The following is a 17,114-nucleotide window of genomic DNA, read 5'->3' as shown; positions in this document are numbered from 1 at the left end:
TCGGAGAACGCCAGTTCTCAGTCGTTGTGAAACAGGGCTTTCGCGCTATGTTGCACACGTCCCGAAGATATTTTACTGACACAGCGATCCCCCCACTCTCTACAACAAGGCCAAAACCGAAGTTATAAAATCACTAACGAAAACGGGCAGGATGGCTGTAATGTGCTGCTTGGAAATCCACTGCCACTGGATCTTATTTCAACGTAACTGCGCATTTTATCGCAGATGAGTAGCAACAGCTACTCTCATGTGCTCATGTGCTCCAAGCAATAGCAGTGAGTGAGAGCCTTCTAGTTCACTTGCCACATCACTTCCATTTGATTTATTAATAAAAGATATTTGAAGTAAATGCATTATAGATCATTACAAATACTTTGCTTTAAAAGTTCCAAGTCCTGACACAGTAAGTAAATAGAAATCCTGTATAGAAAAAAAAGATGCATCACAGCCCTCTGAATCGTAATCGAATCCAATCATGAGGTGCCTAAAGATTCCCACCCCTAATACATATATATATAGAACACAAAAATGTGAACATGAAAGTCACGTGATTTCCATAACGTGAATAGTTTCCAGTTTTCACAACTGATGTCCAGTAAGATGTCCAGGGTCCGCAGCAGGTGCAGCCCTGTTTTGTTCGTAGATCTTGTATATTGTTGTAACAATGGAGGCTCTTGAAGGGAACTTAAGCTTTCCACTTTATTATTGCATTTGTTAGCTTTGCTGCTTGTTGATTTATGCATAGTTCTCTTGTGAGCACTATCCAACATAGGCTACCGAAGATGCTAACGATATTGCTTTGAAAGTCATTTAAAAGCTGTATTTCAGTGAGATGGCTACAATTCTGGTTTCTTTTATAGCAGCATACACGGCTGGGTTTCAGCCTGCACTACTACAAATAGTTCGAAGAGAAGGGTCAAGTGGGTCACAGTGGGACACACTGCTTACACAATACATTTCCTAAGAAAAAAACTAAAACTACCTAACAGTGTCACCTCACAGTTTGATCAAGCCTGGACCCTATTTGTTAATTCACTCTCCCTTGAAATCCATATACCATCTCTTCAACTCATCAGGCCAAAAATGTTGTGTTGTCTCATGAAACCTCTATAGAAGGTGTAGGTAGGGATTAATGTAGATTTATGTTTGTGGGCAAGAAATTTACATGCTGATTTGTAGAAATTATATAAAATGGTAAAAAATATAATAATGCAGTTCTATTAGCCTTTTAAACCTGGTTGACGTGCTGTTAAAAAGCAGTAGCGGCTTTCAATTTAATGCATTAACGTTACTGGCCATATTTGTATTGTTGCTGTTGTATACAAAAGATGGTATTTCTGAAATGGTAATTTAGGAGAAGAATAAAAAAGTTAACCCAAACTTTAATATAATGTAGTGAGATTTTCCTCCAAGTAATTTGGGACTATTTCTATTGTTCCTTTCGAAGGGCAGCTGAGGTTTTCAAACGGTATAAAAAATAAAAAACGACCAAAAAAGCGGTTTCAACACAGCAGCGAGAGAATTTCTTACAAGCAATCAGATGCTATTTAGCTGCTCACCTCATTGTTCCAGTAGAAGGCAGCTCAGATGCTGAAGTGAGTGAGCTTTAGTTCCTGTCCTAGATGCATGCTGTTGGCTTTTTAGGGGTAAACCAGCCAAATTACACGCGCCTCCATCTGTGCCACATACTGCACTCATTGAGAGCTGCAGGATTGTGCACACGAGTTAGTGAGATAGAGAGAGTGAGTGACAGAGTGGCACAAAGGGATATCAGACAGATAAATGAAGCCTGTAAAGCAAAGCACTCAGGCTGCAGCTTGGCATATAATGGGGCTGTTAAATGAAGGTTCAAGGAACACAGAGGCTTTAGGAGTATTCTGAAAAAAAAGATCACTCACTTGATGGTTATAATCAGAGCATATGGGAAACTGAATTGAGTAAAATTCCTCTTCAGGAGTAAGTGAAACTGTAATAATACATCAGCATAGTCATATAATCTACTGCTCTGCTGAAGAGAGGTGAATTTGTACTTGTTACGGTTTATTCACAAATTAATTCCATTTCCCTCATTAAACTGTGTTAGAAATAAATCATAGATATGTAAAATGTGACGACATGAACTGGGCTAATTTGAAAACTGGGACAACACTCTAAATATTTCATTTGAATGCCAGTGAATGAAAGTATGGGCTCTTCCCAATACGTAGTATATAACGTCACTGATATTGTCACATGGGAGCTGAAAATAAAACTTGACATTAATATTTCACAATCTCCTATATGATACATAGCAATGTGGATTGACCCCTTAGGCCATTTATAAGCACACTGGTTATAAAAATTTAATTGTTGATCTGTAGGATTTATGATATCCATGTTTTCATTCATGAAACAGCTGGATAAACATTGATAAGCATTAGTACAATAGCGTATATATGTCACCTTCGTCACTAAAATATCAGTAATGTGTTCATGTTATAACTCGAGGTCAGAAATACAAGGTGTTCCTGAATCATATAGAATGCTCTTGTTGATTTGCCCCCCATTTCATGTTACACTTATTCATCTGTAGGCAGTTTAATTGGGTCACGATGGGCTGGGGGCTAATGTGATGAGACAGTTGAAGGTCAGTTAATGAAGGTCCAGTCTCAGCAAAGGTCAAGATATTTGCGTTGCATTTCACAACAGTGTCCCTCGCCCTGTGTCTCTGCTGTTATCTTTGAGCACTGACATTATTTATCCTAGCATTTATAGTCAGTGGCTGTTTCCCATTATGATTGGTCGTAAAACGTGGAGATTGCTTGTTATCTGATCAGGTTGTGGGCTTGTTTTTTCCCCACTAAGGCCATTACCTAAAGGTCAGTAGTCTTTGTCACTCTCTTTTGAAGGACTTTACCAATGCTAGCTGACCCCATACAGGGTCATTGACTTGTGCGGAAGGGACAACCTCCAGTCGTGAAAGAAGCACACTGTGGTTATAGACTAATGAACCATGGCAGGTCAGCTTCAAATGTCAGAGTGCTGTATACTGACTAAGAAAAACGGTATGACATTAATTTATGATTTGCCATAACTCAGCCTGGTGCAATAACCCACAGTGTGCAGGGGGATGGGCAGGCACCCTTGCAGGGAGGAGACAGGGGGGCTACCATGAAAGATTTATTTTGACATGAGATGATATACACCACTCATTTTGCCCACGTGCACTCCAAATTGACTGTGATTACTCTATTGATAGTGTTCTTAGAGGGTTCTTTTTACTCACGTCGAATCATTTGAAGTGAATAGATTATCCCCCAGAGGAGATATTGCACCTGTAAGCCAAATGCATTTCTATGAAATTCCATTTCAAAGCAAACTGCCTTCTTTACAGTATTTCATGAATGAATATTAGCTGCTAACCAGTGGCAAGGGCTACCCTGCTGGACTGACAAGCCTAGACCTTTTGAACACTTTGAATATTGAATGACTATTGCTACCATCCATTTATATTCATGTTCTCACACCAATTTCTTTTCTCTCTAAAAATACCCCCAGCCCTGGGGTCTTGTTTCCTGGCGCATATAGGTCAGGCTGAGTAGACCACCTCCTGCCTACAGAATCCCTGCAACCTGGTTGCTGGGGCGACCCACTCCCTAAATCTCATTTAATTACGACCAAATTGACTGATTCTGTAAATTAGTGAGTCTGCAATGAACCATACACAATTAGCAGCCATAACCCAACCCTGACCCTCTGGCTAAACAAAAGATCGTTCACTCTAGTAGTAGTCTTTTAGTAATGCATGGTTGTGAGTTACATCCATTTGAAATATGAATTGTATGATTGTTAAGATTTTATCTTCTTTTCCATGAAAAATAAGAGCATTGTCTTAATTCTAGGCCTTTAGAAGTTTTTTACTATTTATTTTACTTTTTTACTATTATAATTATTATTTTTCTGCTGTAGCATTCAAATCTAGTAAAAGAATGACATAATAAAAGGGATAAAAGGGTAATAGGGTGGCACTGATATAGCTTTTCTCTCCTGATACCAATATCTGATAACTGATAACTTGATATTGATTACCAGTCCAATACCAGTGCTCTGTTAGGACAATTGTTTTTCATACACTGTAAAAATGTTGAGATAACTCAAAACAAAAGCAACATGATGGATTAAGTTTTTTTTTATTTTTTAACAGCTACATGGTCGTCTTTGTAATAATGCATTTGTATAGCCACTATAGATTAGTCCATCCAACTTTAGTCTGGCAATAAAATATTACATGTTTTTACAGAGGAAAGTGAGCCAACACAGCGTTTGTTAGACATTCTTATCCAAAACGTCTTCTAGTCTAATCATCTTGCAGGGGTTAGGAGTGTTGGCTTAAATGTTAGGAGGCTTGCCCAGGGACATGTATTGGTACAGTCTGATGAACTTGCTTCCATGGGGAATCTGCTGGGGGTAGGGCAGAGGTATTACCCATTGAGTTACCATTGTCTTTTCTATTGATCACAAACCGTGTCTCAAAAAGTGTTTAGTAAATAATTTGCAAGTATGGTAAATAGCACATACACAACACAAGAGTCCTTTGGCAAGGCTCCTAATGCTACATTAGCTTACCTCTGTGATATGATTAGTATGTATGTCATGCTGGATAAGAATGTCTGCCAAATGCCATAAATGTAATGTAGAGTTTCCCCTATGTTAAAAAAACAAAATATTTTATTGGTAGCCTAACGTTGGATGAACAAACGGATCTAAGTTGGTTAAATACATTAACCTTAGTTAGCAGCAACAGTTGAGAAAACTTAAAAAAGCTTACTACATCCTGTTGCCTTAATATTTTAAGTTTTTTCAACAGTTTCTCTTTATGGTATAGTAGAACCATACATCAATACATAGTAGAGGCCAATGTACCAGAGTGTAGAAGGTCATATAATTGTTTTAGGACTGTGCAAATAGTTTTAGAGGATTTATAAAATTGCCCTGTTCCATTTGTGATGTTTTTCTTTTTTTCCATGTCAAAAAATTAGCAAAAACATGCCTAAAAAAGTTTATTTCTGCAGTACAAGAATGTACTAAAATAACTTTTGATTCGATTGAATATACTGAAGTATTTGAAGGTTTGGGCACTCCTGGTCAGATTCCTTTTTTTGATATCAGAGGTGGAAATAAGTATACACACATGCACATTTTAATGCACAATTATTGTTTATTCGCTGAATTTAACATATTAGAAAATACTACAAAGTAGTATATACTATACATATTGTATTTATGTCCAACATGGTAAACTCAACAAATAAATATAAAAACAAACAAAAGTTTGTTGCCTGTAGAGGATGTGGTAACTTATTTTAACTAAACATGTAATTTGACTATGGCTGTTCAAACTTTTGCATATGACTGTATATCCTCTTCTATTTATAAACACAAATGTGATATTAATTGGAAATTCAGAATCATCACTTTTGTAAGAATATTTTTGCTTGTTTCATTGAGCCACAAATCCGAAATAATTGATAGAAAACTACAACTTGATTTTGTTATCAGTTGTTACCACAAGGTTTAATATGAGTGCTGAACTAAACTCTTCACTTTTCATTGAATGGTAGGGAAGCATAGCAGAGATTCTTTAAAAAGAAAAAGTCATGGCTGTCAGCATGGACGGTGGTCACATTTGGCTGTGTCTGTCCCACCAGATGAAGCGTGAGATATAGTAACCGTGGACTGGTCAAGTGTTTGGTTCCCAGGAATACTAAGCATGCCTCCAGGTGTTTCACAGAGGGGTGTCTGTAATTCAATGCATCTCAGGAAAGCAGACTGTAAGCCATGATGTCTCTGTCACCATATTTTCCCATGTCTCCTATGGGAATGACAAATGCCCACATGCCAGGGTTGCTCTGCATGTCTTAACGTGAATTTGAGAGGCTTTTAATACTGTTTTGATTATGTCATAGGAGGAATCACCTATTCTTAGATCCCCTGCCAGTTTTATCTTCCCAACCCCATTAACAAAAATCTCTAAGGAATGTCTGAGGGTACAAATCATCATTAGTGTTTACATACAGAACAAGCGTCCATCGGGTCCCAAAGGGAGGTTACGTCATTATCAGTGCATCTCAAAGTACGGACAGTGAACCAAACACCAGACTTTCATAGGGCTGTCACGATTATTTGATTAAACTTGATTAAAAACTCTTGATTAAAATGTTATTATGTTTAGTAGTTTTCAGTTGGTTGTGGGAGTGCACTACACTACACTACATTTCAAATAAATAAGATCAACTATCTTTTTTAAGTGCACTAAATGTGTCATGTTTCCAAAGTCAATGAGTAATTGTGTTTGTCACAATCTCAATATTGAACAAAATAATCATGATTATGATTTTTGCCGTAATCTAGCGGCTCTATCACACTGTATTTTTTATGTATTTTAAAGTCTTTTTAAAGATTTACTTTTCCAATTAATGTAATTTACAATCCTTGGATGGCTTTGTGTGTTTCTTTATTGCTCGGTTAAGTTCATTTTTATTCTTAAACTAATTTTGCAATTAAATAATCAGTAGATTATGTAATTAATAATATAATTCATAGTGACAGCCCTGGACTTGGACAGTAGAAGGAGAGCCCATACTAGCATGTGACCAATCTACATGACTAGAATCAAAATGTGAAAATCTAATTATAAAATGAAAAGAAGCATTAAATAATTGCAAATGAGTGAAAAGCAACTTTCTTTTGCTGTTATTTCTTATTGATTTCAAGCAGATGTTTGGTCTACGCTACAGATGGTTTTCCTTGGTTTCGGTAATTAAGTATGCAGGGCTTCCTCGTGGTGCTGCCGTCCAGCTGCTATGCCCTATTGTCTACCAAAACGCTGGTTTGTCTTGTGTGTGTGTTAGAGAGGGGGTGCACATGCGCGCTGGTAGGAGACCAAGGTTTCTCCTCCTCTGTCCAGACTTCTGCAGGGCAGTCGGGAGGCTCGCCAGCAATTAACTGAAGCAACGACATAACCTCCTGTTGATGGGGGGGGGCGCCAAACAACCCCCTTAACAGAAGAGGAGTGAATGGGCCTGCAAGTGACAGCCGACTGATGAGCAGGGTAGTGCTTTTGTTAACTAACACGCGGGCTCGGCCTTCTGTTGGCGTGGGTGTAAAGTAGGTCTGGAGCCTAAACTGAAGCACGACCCCAGGGCTTAACACACCGGATGTCAAGACCAGAGCTGCCTCCCTGACTGACATAGATTAGCGCCTGGCTTCCGCATGCGTTTGACTCCATCCTGACCTGCTTGTTTGAGAGCTGTTTTCAGTTGAGGACAGACTGCTGATAGTACTAAGTCACACATGATAATGGTACATGTAATTTGACCGGGGTTGCCCAAAGTTTTGGCTATGACTGTATGTTTTAAGTAAGATTTTTATCTTACATTTGTTAATAGTATGGTTTTATCATCACAGCAAAGAAGTCACAGTGTGTGGTAGTTGCAGTGCTTAAGAGTCAAGATGAACTTGTTATCCCATTTAGGGGATATTATGTTGATCATATCGTAATCGAGAACAGTTATTTTGATGATTAATTGAGTAATCAAAGTATTAAATAAGCAAACCATTCATTGCCCTTCATTAATTATAGAGCATGTTATTGGAAAAAAAGTTAAGGAAGTCTTTAAAAAGATGTCACTGAATGTAGAAAAAAGAAAAAAAAAGTGCATTATCATCATGCAAACTGCCAAGTAATTATTGCTGATTTATAAAGAAACTAAATGCTCATCTAGTGTTTTTAATCTAGTGTAATTGAATAATCTGAACAGCGCTAATTCCATCCATATATAAGCACAGAGTGGTAAAAAAGCAGTACAGTATGTCAGGTTACAATACAATAAGTAAACACAACAGTGCAAAACTAGGCTCAAAGGCCCAACAGTAAATACAGTACAATAATTACGCTGCACAAACCAGTATGATAAAGACTTCAGAGGGGTCAGTTGTACACATGAACCATGATCCATATGGTGTGGCAGATGTGTGTTTTTGTAGAATACAAAAGCCATGTTAAATATTGAAGTATTGCTATCAAACCACAAAGGACACATTCAGCAGATGAGGTGCCATCTTATATCATTGTGGCTTTTGCAACTGTTGCATAATTTCAGTTTGCGCTCATTTTTCCTCTTGTGAACCAACTGCTCCCTCGGACTGATTCTGATTCTTCTTGCTGTTGTTATTATTATACTGTATCTTTTTGTTTTTTAGCAGTTTTTGTTATTGTTCTTTTTTTTATTTCCTCTCTTGCCTCCATTTCCAATGAATGTTCTAATCAGGAGACATGGACATTTTACCCCTCTAGCACCCCTGTTGTCTTGGATCTTCATTCAATTGCTTAACCTGCTCATGTTCTCATATTAAGCTAAAGCAGTGTGCTCGGGGCATATGGAGGAGACATGCGGACACTCAGGGCCCTGCTGTTGATAATGGTGTTGTCTCTTTGTCTCCATGGCAAAGGCCTATTTGACATCTGCTCTAGTAGATGTAGTACTTTAGCTTAACTTCTGACCTCTTAACTGCCCAAAGGTTATATTAATTTTAGAGTGTCATGAGTGTATTTATTTTTTTACTTGACAGGGCTCTGAACATTGTGGTCTTGAACTCTTGCCCTTAGCTGTGGTGAGGGAAATTTGGATGTATATAGACATGTATATAGACAGGAAAATATTTTTCAAAGGGGAATTGACAAATGGCTGCTACAAGAAAGCTTTCTTAGACTGCACTTATCATTAAAGCAATTCCCTGTTCTCAAGTACATCTTAAAGCTAATCATTGTCATTAATTTCAGATCTGTCTCGCTCCGAGGCATAAGTGCTTGATTTCTTACTTCCTTTGTTGCATATCTCTTTTTTTATCTGTTTGCGTTCGTGGTAAAATGAATAAACGGAAAGAGGAAAGTGAAGAGAAAGGATGGAAGAAGCAGACAGGCGGACGCAGATGAGTCTTGTTTGGCTGCGGCAGCAGCTGTTCTCAACTGCTACCATTAATCTGACCCTTGGACCACTCTCTGTCTCTTTCAGTGCAAGAGCACATGGGCCTCAAATCAATGTAGAGACGGAGAGAGAGAGAGAGAAGGTGTAGTGCTGTGTGGATCTGATAACAGGCAGACCAGCTGCTCCAAACCCAAAGGCTCTTCTTAGGTCTAATCCTCAGGCTTAATAGCCACTTGTGTCAAAGTTGACAACACAGATATATTGACTAACAAGTTGGTTAGATGGTTACTTAAATCTACTTGTTTGTTGTCTTGTATTTCTAAACTGAACAGGGCACAGAAAGCTTTTATATTGTACTGCAGATCCCTACTGGCAACCCACAGTGAGGCAGTCTGTATACACATAGTCAAGTTTCCTGTCCACTATTAGTATTAAATAGGGAGGGAATGATTAAAAGAACCATAATATGATATTATTATGGTACAATTCTATTGCGATTCTCAAAGATACGTGACATGCTGAGTATTATGATATGACACTGTAATTATGGCATTTATGTAATTATGTTTTCTCTCACTGGTTAATCTTAGAGACACTGCCACAACGGAGACACTGCCAGCCAGACTGCTGAGTCCTGATCCATTGACACCTGGCATTAGTACCAATAATACTTGATTACTTGTCTGTGGTGATTTTATGTGATACACAGCACATGCTATTGCCTGAGACACATTTGTAAACCAGTGACACTTGGAGACTTCCACACCTAACATGACCTAAATATACTTCCAATCAGACATCAGTCCATGATCAACATCTATACTGAGAAGAACTGAACAGCTTCACCGGTTAGCAGTCTGTTCACACAGTAGGCCTTCCAAGCTCACAAATTGAGACTGAGTGCTAAAGATAATCTGTAAAATTGTCTGTCCTCAGTTGCAGCACTCACTACTGAGTTCCAAACTGCCTATGAAATTCATGGATTAGCTAAGCAGCTGCATACAAGCGCAGTGGCATGCATCAGCTGGAGTGGTGTAAAGCACACCGCAGTTGGACTCTGGAGCAGTGGGAACGTGTTGGAGTATTGAGTCACACTTCACTATCTGGCAGTCTAACAGGCAAATCTGGGTTTGGCGACTAAGACCAACTGATAAAACAAGTGGAGTCAGGTGTGCTCCAGCTTGTTTGGAGTGAAAACCTGCAGCCACAGTGGCCCTATGTGGATAAAATTGGACAACCCCGCACTAATGGTTTTGTGGCTAAATGGAAGCCTTTCCAGAAGAGTGGAGCCTGTATAGAGGACTAACCCCATATTGATGCCCATGATCTGAGAATGAGATGTTCAGCAAGCACAAATGGATGTGATGTTCGTGTCCGCATACTTTTGGCCATGTAGTGTAGGTTGTCGCTTTTCTGTGATCTGTTGAGATAAGGTCATGCAGAGAAACTATGCAGAACTTTTGAAATGAGTTCACACTGCTTAATTCAGTCTGACAGAATGTGGCAGAGTAGATCTGTCCCATTGGGGCTTGCATGGTCCTGTTTCAGCTCATTACAGGCAGCTTTTAGCCGTGGCCTCACTATCAGTTTGGCAGCTCCGCTGCCTCTGCTAGAGAAATCTCCAAAGCTCTTGTTAGTCCCTAATGAGGCGTCCAGTTGATTACTGTGGAGTTGGAGGCACAAATGTGGTGGAACATCCTGTTTGTCTCTGAGCTGTTCCACGACAGGAGGCCTTGTGTTGCCCAAACAGCTCCGCTGCTCTAGTATTGCGCCTTCATGTTTGGGTTTCAGTGCCATTCCCAAGTTACGCAAACAAGAGGCTTTTTGTTCCACACCTTTATGGCCACATCTTGTACTCTGCCTGTCTCTCTCTCTCTATCTGGTTTTCTCTTTCTCACTGACTCTCGCTCCCACTCCCTTTATTTCTCTGTTGGCTATGGCGATCCAGCACAACTTCCTAAATATTTAAACAGTGCAATTAGCCTCACACCTGATGCCATCAAGAGAAAAGGCCTTTGTGATGGCTCTTGAAACATGCAGTAGAAGAATGTGCTTTTTAATTACCCACCACATAGTAAGCATATCCAGGCGCTTTCGTGCTTATGTCTGCCTGATCTTATACGTTGTTTTCTTTGATTGTGTTTAGTCTTGTACTGGTTGTGATGCTAACATGCACTGGTTACACTATATATCAAACAGTACACTGGACGTCTGAATTTATTTTTCTTTTTTGTAGATGGCTGAGGAAACTTTAATTTGCCTGTGGAAGTTACTTGTTGTGTAAATAAAATTAATACAATATACTATTAGGGATGAGCGATATGATCATATGATGTGATATGATAATTTACACCACAAAAAGCTTTTCTGAGCACATTTTGGATATATTTTGGATATATTCAAAAATACACTGACCAAGTGCATGTTTAAAAATACACTGACCAAGTGCATGTTTCCCTAAAAAGAGGTTTAGGAGAGGTTCCCCTGTGGAGTAGCTCTCTAAGGTTTTGATCTATTGTGTGTTTTAATCTAGATGAAGATTATAGTACACAAGAGTGTAATTGCTCATGGCTATTTGGATGTAATTATGTCCAGTAAAAAAAAATGCTCATATTTTTACTTCCTTTTTTTAAATCACTTTGCATTGTGTCTGCTCCAACCTCAGATAAACCCCAGATAAACTGTGATACTTATGTATATTTCATGTACATATGAAAACATCTTGAAGTATGGTGATATATGTTTTCTATATTGTCCTCCCCTGTTTACTGTAGGACATAAATGAAGCATTTGGCAAATATGCCAAAAAATGGCTCTTTGGAGTATAGCCTGACAGATACATCGTGAGATAATAATAACAGTCGTTTTCTCTATGTCAGCAAAAATACTGTCAATATTGTGATAATCAGAACTAACGATTTTAGTCATGGCATCGCAGGGATTCCCAGTAATGGGGTGAAACCGTGGATGGTTGCACCACTGAGAAGCGCAATATGAGTCACCCCCTGTTTTATCAATATGACAACAATACAATCTGAACCGGTGAATTTGTACACAAAACACCTTTATGCTTAGGATAACAAAAACATACAGTCTTTGGTGTATAGCACCAATACATTTTTCTCTGAAGTAAGTAAAGAAAAAGAAGAGTTAACTAAGCAAAACCACAACGTTAAAGAACTCTGGATAGCTCCACCCCTCAGTGATGTGAGTTTCTGCTGTTTATTTGATTTTAATATGTGAAATTGTTGAGGACTTAATATCATATCTGTCATTAAAGCACAGTTTAACTAAAACTATTGGATTATAAAATCAGCATCAGTATCTGCCACAAAATCTTCCCATCTGTTGGGCTCTACTTGCTTTTGCTTGATGGCAAATGTCTGTCTTACACTCTGACAACTTTAGCTTCTGCTGACTGTAAGTTAACATTGAGATTTATGAAAATAGTGCCTTTAACAAACACCTCACTGACTCTTATGTGCAATTTCTTTACAAAGCTGCAGAACCAAGGCCTGTTCACTTCAGAAGATCTACTTCTCAGTGTTCTTCCTGCTCACTGTTTCCATAAGATCATTCAGAGCTTTACACTCCTCACTTACAGCTCTGCAAATGACGTACAGTGAAAACAACCCTCTCATTCAGTCCACGCTGCCATTGTTTTGCATCAACCCACACAATAGACGTCAAAAGTAACAAGAGAATGTGAAACATCTCCCACAGCCTGGGATATCCACCCTGTGGTCCACTCAGCTGTAGCTCTAGCGAAGAAACACAGAAAACATCCACAATAACTAGCGTTTACACATGACATTCCTCGATCTGAGAGCTGAAGAGGAGCAAAGAAAGGTCGCTCCTGTGTTTAATCAAGCTTAGCATAAAAATGAAGCCCTTATCTGTGTCTCAGTGCTTACTGTTAAACTCCCACCGTTGATTTCTGCAGTAGCCACACAGGAGATGCCTTATCATAATTCAATTTGGTTACCATGGAGAACTAAATCCCCCTAAATTGTAACGCGTTCCTTGAACCTACCTCAGAGTGAGTCAGGGGGTACCTCCTGCTGACTTAGCTGTCAATCACCTATGTATTTCTGCACTTGGCTTTTTAAAAGTGGGCCGGCATTTACAATAATGTAGATGCACCTGTCCTCTTTTTTAAACACTGGTGACAAAAGTGGAAACCAAGCAGACTTTTGCCTGCTGGCATATTGTAATGAGTCAGATGTGTTCCCTGTGAACAACAGGGAATTTGGATGAAAGTTGCCATTTTGAGTCGTCCCTGCAAGAAAAAACACCATAGACCAGCAAATGTTCTGTGTTGGATGCTGGTATTCTGGGCAACCTGCATGACCATGTTGGGTGATTAGCTAAACCGGCACCAGACCAGTATGAACCGGCTTAGGTAAGCACAGAATTCATTCTGGTCTATGCTGCTTTTTTTGGCAGGGATTTTTGTTCGAGTACTCTAGTATGAAATGAAAGAACAATTGGTTACTTGAAAATGAATTATAAACAGCCTGAATTTTATACACTGATCAGTTTCTACACTCATTGTCCATTTTATCAGCTCCACTTACTATACAGGTGCACTTTGTAGTCAATTACAGACTGTAGTCCATCTGTTTCCTGCATACTTTGTTAGCCCCTTTTACCCTGTTCTTCAGTGGTCAGAACCCCCATGGACCCTTACAGAGCAGGTACTATTTGGGTGGTTAATAATTCTCAGCACTGCAGTAACACTGACGTGGTGGTGGTGTGTTAGTGTGTGTTGTGTTGGTACGAGTGGATCAGACAGCAGATACTCGAAATGTATAAATTCGTTTTATAATAGTATTCTGTCTTTAAAAGTTATTCAAGAGATTATTTTGGAATTGCTCGAACATTGAATACCACTTTGTTTCATGCGGGTCTGTTTTTGATGTTTCTTTTTCTTTTGGTCGCAGACAGCAAATTTAGTGTTTTTCTAGTCGAATAGGAGGTTACGTAACATGTACTTGAGTAGTCAATTACTTGACTAAGATGAAACCCCTTGAAACCACCTTCAGTATCAATCAGGATATTGACAGTGTTTGGTTAGAGTTTGTCCATTTGAGTTTGTCCCATAGTTCTGATCTGAGCAGAAAGTGAGGCTATGGTTTAATGCTTGGGTCTGTGTTAGAGCGGCATACCTGTGAATATAGCTGTGTTGAGATTTTCTTACATCGGGTCATACTAATTGGTCTCCTCTCATCAAGCATTTGCATAAATCACACGCTCTGGTTCTTAAGTGATCTCACAGTGGCAGTCTTTGACCTTGCTCAATTTTGGCAAAGCACCAGGACTGAATAAACAGTATAAAGTGATTCATAGTCAAATTTCCCTTCCTTGATGACCGTTTCTCCCTGAACCCCTTTGGAGTTGCTGATTATGAGCAGTACTTTTGGAGATCAGGGATATGAAGCGCTCCAGACAAGATTGACATTAGAGAAAGAATTTTTAAAACAACCTGATGGAAAATAATGTAATGTTCTTTGTAGTCTTTATTTTCGTTTACATACGACACACACATGTCTGTTTTACCATATTTGTGGAGCATTTCCTTTGACTTCTGTATTAGCGTAGCTAAATACTTCTGTCTTATACCTATGCCTACCCTAACCTTATCCTCAGTAATCAAAAGGGAAATCTTTCTTGCTATTTTGCTACTATTTCCTTTTCAGATAAAAGACCTTTTTGGTGAAAATGCAATTTTGCTCATGTGGACTATAATAAATATCAATATTGCTGTATCAGTATCATCAATGACAGTTTTAATTTAAAACTGTAAAATTCAATGAAAAATGTAATGTTTTCCTCATACTCAGGACATTTAGTCTCTACAGTGTGCTTAATACATAGTCAGACACATACATGCACATGCAGACTCAGGCACTGCCTGTGGTATTTCTGTCTTGTGCAGTGGGCACTAAAGCGTAAACTATGTTTTGGTCAGTCTGAGGGGCCAGAAATACAGTGCTTAATTAACACTTGGTCTCTGGCTCAGCAGTCTCTGTCTGTGCAGTGCATTTACCTCCGCCGCCTGCCATCTCCTCAGGAGCTCACACTAAGAACCACTGATTTTATGGAGCTCTCTTCTTCCTCAGCTGCTCTCTCTTTCCTCAGCTACTCTCTTTCCTCAGCCACTGTCTCTTTCCTCAGTTGCTCTCTCTTTCCTCAGCTGCTCTCTCCACTATCTTCTCTTTCTCTGTATCAGTCTATGTGAAATCCCTGTGCCCTGGTGACCCAAAGAAGATCTAGGTAACAGTATAGTAAGTTTTTTTCTTACTGCTGAGTAAGAGAGAAATTCTGTTGAAAGTGCACATTCGTTTTTGTTGATTAGTAGGAGTACCAAGTACCATTTCTGTTTGTCTGTTGATCTTGAATTGTTCACTGTAAAGAGCAGGAAAAAAAATAAAAAATAAAATAAAACAGGTTTTATGATGTTTTCTTATGGCAGCCAACACTGGGGAGACATGATTGGAATCAAACAAGATTGGAATCAGCAGACAATCTGCATTTGGCCAGTTAACTTATTATTTTGGCTGATTTGTTTTGCAATATTGTGTTGTAAATAATGTAAGCCAGAAAAGTGCACTCACGCTGTATGTGAATGCTGCTGGTACACTTATAACAAAATATTGTAGCATCATTATGCATGATTCATTTTGCTAAATAGTGAGTTGCCTTTTACTTGTAGCTATTTACAGAATTAAAATACCAGGTTGGCTCATTAAATAGCAATTAATGTCATTTATATGGCTAGTATAAAGCTGTTCAGTTAAAAAAGATTGACCATCAGCAAATTAGGCTGTGAAGTAATCAGAATGATCGTGTATGCCTAGCTAGCATGTTAGCGGTTGGTAGAGAGGATGGGAGAAGGTGCAAGCGAAAATGTAGGGTGAGAAGTGGGACGAAGCTCAGAGGTCGAAATATGGAGAGTGAAGGGGGATTCTTCAAGCTTGGCTTGGGAAAACGCTAAATCCCCTGCCAGCTGACAGCTCGCCTCAGCAGGCTTCTGACAATCTACAGTTTTCAAGTTCTTCTTTAATTGTCTTCTTTTTGTTATTTGTCTTCTTTTGTCTCACAAATGCGTACACCTGTACATTTCAGTGTAAAAAAACCCGGGTGGTAGCCTCAAGGCCATGTGTTCAGCTTCTCTATTTATGGATCACAATTGTGCCATATTGAATGTTGCACTGAATCCATACACCCTGTCTTCACTCTAGGCTTTTTATTTTAATTTATTTCTGAAAAGGTTTAAATAGGCCCATTTCTCCTGGGAAAGTGAATGTAATCTGCCTTTAAAACTCATTTAATGTACAAATTTGGATCATATGGACCATGTTGCATCTTTGATAGTACATTTGTACCATGGGGGACTTAATTGTGGAGTTCACTTAAAAGTACACATGAATGCTAGAATAAATAGATAAGAATAAAATGTGTTATTCTTGTAATACTTGTAGTACTGTAATATTTATAAAAGAAAAATACAGCACTTGAACAGAAAAATCAACACAGTCATCCAGAGAGAAAGAAGCAGGCTGGAAGTCATGGGGGTTGGCCTGCATGGTTGACTGCCCCTGCTATATGAGTGTATGTATGTATGTACCGAGGTGTGTGTATGTTCGCAAGGATGTTTGTGCATGTGCGTGTGAGTGCGTGTGTGCGTGTGTGTGTTTTCTCAAAGATGGGGGTGGATGCCTGCCCAGGGGGCTTTTTATTATTCATGAGGTGGGCTGGGAGAAGGCAAAGTGGGCGGCGACAGATGGGAATCTGTGTTTGCCGTGTGTGTGAACCAGAGAGAATGAGAGAGAGAGAGAGAGAGAGAAAAAGAGAGAGCGCGCAACATACATAGCGAAAGGGATGCACCACCAGAGGATAGCGGCATCATTAACACGCGCACACGCCGCTCTGTTACTGCGTTCTACTCCAGGAGACAATAAGACACAGTGACCCAGACTTGGATTTTAAACTGGCGTCATAAATCACTGCACCGGCTCTAGCACATGAGGACTTATTTTAGTGCCGCTGGAGATGTCTCGTGCTCCGGTCCAGCTCAGACTGACCAATACCGACACCTACAAGCTCATATGAAAGGTAATTTCTTTCTCTTTTGTACCTATGTTC

The 17,114-nt window shown here is 39.2% G+C and overlaps 1 protein-coding gene across 2 annotated transcripts in view; it reads left to right on the top strand.

The window, feature by feature from the left end:
* Positions 1-17,114, top strand: part of nfasca (neurofascin homolog (chicken) a) — a 132,191-nt gene that overhangs the window by 15,909 nt on the left and 99,168 nt on the right. The window contains exon 1 of one of the 2 annotated variants that reach the window (XM_036559907.1): positions 16,764-17,084. The exons of the other annotated variant lie outside the window; for it this stretch is intronic. The gene's annotated coding sequence lies outside the window, so the exon portion shown is untranslated. Of the gene's footprint in view, positions 1-16,763; positions 17,085-17,114 lie in introns of those variants that run through there. 2 annotated transcript variants of the gene reach the window in all.

The sequence above is a fragment of the Colossoma macropomum genome, unplaced genomic scaffold, assembly GCF_904425465.1.
Source record: "Colossoma macropomum unplaced genomic scaffold, Colossoma_macropomum, whole genome shotgun sequence".
NCBI lineage: Eukaryota > Metazoa > Chordata > Actinopteri > Characiformes > Serrasalmidae > Colossoma > Colossoma macropomum.
Note: the sequence above shows the minus strand (reverse complement) of the source record. Positions and strands in the feature narration are given on the sequence as shown.